Source organism: Rhinolophus ferrumequinum, chromosome 14, assembly GCF_004115265.2.
Source record: "Rhinolophus ferrumequinum isolate MPI-CBG mRhiFer1 chromosome 14, mRhiFer1_v1.p, whole genome shotgun sequence".
Taxonomy (NCBI): Eukaryota; Metazoa; Chordata; class Mammalia; order Chiroptera; family Rhinolophidae; genus Rhinolophus; species Rhinolophus ferrumequinum.
This window is the reverse complement of record NC_046297.1, coordinates 33982501-33985189: the sequence shown is the minus strand read 5'-3', so window position 1 is coordinate 33985189 and position 2689 is coordinate 33982501.

Below are 2689 nucleotides of genomic sequence, written 5' to 3'. Positions count from 1 at the left end.
TAACAATAAATGCGTATCTTTTTTTAAAGTGCCATCAAGTTATTCATCTAAATATAACAAAAAAGTAAGTTAACATATCTCAGTAATTTATTAGTTGGTATGCTTTTTAGGAAGTCAGAGTAACTCTACTTCTGCTATTTCTTCAGTTTCTTTACTTGTGGCTTACTGTTCACAGATGAAGTCTTTTGAAATTCTTCTTTGACAAAAAACTAGTTTAATAATTGGTAATTTTCCCATTCATACTGTTTCTCATATTTATAGAGTTAATTTACTCATAATTCTTATTTCCATTTCTGTTGTTGTTTTTGTTGTTGTTGCTCTACAGGCACAAAATCATTTTTTAAATTCTAAAGTATAAAAAAAGCATATACTGTTCACATTTACAATTTAAATAAAAATAAAACTAACATTCAGGAATCCATCACCTACCTTATGAAATAGAATGCTCTCAGTGTTATTGAAGTTCACCCCTCCACACATACATGTTTTTTTTCTGTCTTTCTTACCTCAGTGTTCATTCTTTGCCTTTTCAGGGAACATTTTTATAAGTATCTTCTTGTTTTGTCTTTTGAAATTTCCATGTATGTATGCAAAACAAAATATTGTTTAATTCAACAAATTTTGAGTTTTACATGAATTAAATCACTATATATACATACTCATTCTTCTGTGATGCTGTTGTTGAGATGCATTCATATTGTGTATCTATTTATCATTCATGTTTTTTTACCACTATATATTATTTCTATTAGAGTTCTCCAGAGAAACAGAACCAATTGGATATACATAGGTAGTATAATAGAAGAGATTTATTTTGAGGGATTGATTCACATGATTATGGAGGCTGAGAAGTAGCACCATCTGTCCTTTGTAAGATGGAGACCCAGGAAAGCCAGAGATATAATATCCATCCAAACCTGAGGGCCTCGGGAATCACAGGAGCCAAGGATGTATGTCCCAATTAGTACAAAGGCCCAAGAACAGGGGATTGATGGTGTATGTCTGGGTCTGAGTTCAAAGGCCAAAGAACCAGGAGCACCGGTGTCCATGGGCAGAAGATGGATAACCCAGATGAAGCAAAGAACAAATTCACCTTTCCTAAGCATTTTTGTTCTCTTCAGGCCCTCAGAGGATTGGATCATGCCCACCTGCTGTAGTGTTCCTAGAACAACAACTGAACATGTTAGAACTTCTCCTTTTATCCTCTATATAATCTCTCTTATATATTTATATCTCTTTCTCTTGCTTTGTTAAAAATCTAAGTAATATACCCAGTGAAATACTCTGGTTTACAAATTATCTCTTCAGCTCTGTCCAGTATTTTCTTTTAACCTATTCATTGAATTTTAGATTTTTGTTTTTAATAGGATATTATTTAGATTTTTTTAAAAATCTAAGTGACTTTTTAAAAAAATTGTTCTATTGCTGTTACTTCTGACCTCTATTTCATATATTTTAAATTTTAAATTTTTTCTATTTTTTAATTAGAGCTGACATACAATATTATATTAGTTTCAGGTGTACAACATAGTGAATAGACATTTATACAACTTACAAAATGATCACCCTGATAAGCCTAGTACCCACTTGATAGCATAAAATGTTTTTAAAATATTATTGATTATATTCCTTAAACTGTACTTTACATCCTTGCAAATGTTTTAATAATTGGCAATTTGTGCATCTTAATCCCGTCCCCTTTTTACCCATGCCCTAATATCCTTCCATCTGGCAACCATCAATTTATTCTCTGTATCTATGAGTTTGTTTTTGTTTGTTTGGTTGGTTGGTTTTTTAGATTCCACACATAAGTGAAATCATATGATATTTGTCTTTCTCAGCGTGATTTATTTCAGAAAGCATAATACCCTATCGGTCAATCCATATTGTCACAAATGGCAAGATTATGTTCTTTTTTTCTGGGTGAGAAAACATGTACCATCTTTTCTTTATACAATTGTCTATTAATGGGCACTTGGGTTGCTTCCATATCTTGGCTATTGTAAATAATGCTGCAATGAACATAAGGGTGCATATATCTTGTCAAATTAATGTTTTGAATTTCTTCAGATAAATATCCAGAAATGGGATTGCTGGGTCATATAATACTTCTATTTTTAATTTTTTGAGGAAACTCCAAACCATTTTCCATACAGGCTGCACCAATTTGCAATCTCACCAACAGTACACAAAGGTTCATTTTCTGCACATTCTAGCCAACACTTGTTGTTCGTTGATTTTTTTTGATCATAGCTATTCTAACAGGTGTGATGTGATCTCATTGTAGTTTCAATTAAAATTCCACTGATGTTTAGTGACGTTGAGTATCTTTTCATATGTTGATTGGCTATTTGGAGAAACATTTAGTTAGGTCTATGAACATTTTTTAATCAATTTTTTTTCCTGATGTTAAGTTGTATGAATTCCTTATATATTTTGGATATAAGCCCTTATTGGATGTATCATTGGCAAATATCTTCTTCTATTTAGTAGGTTGTCTTTTCATTTTGTTAATGGTTTCCTTCACTGTGCAAAAACTCTTTAGGTTGATGTAGTCCCATTTGTTTACTTTTTCTTTTGTTTCTCTTGCTCAAAGAGACATATTGAATAAATATTACTAAGAGCAATGTCAGAGAGTTTATTGCCTATGTTTTCTAGGAATTTTTTAGTTTCAGGTTTTTCACTTTTC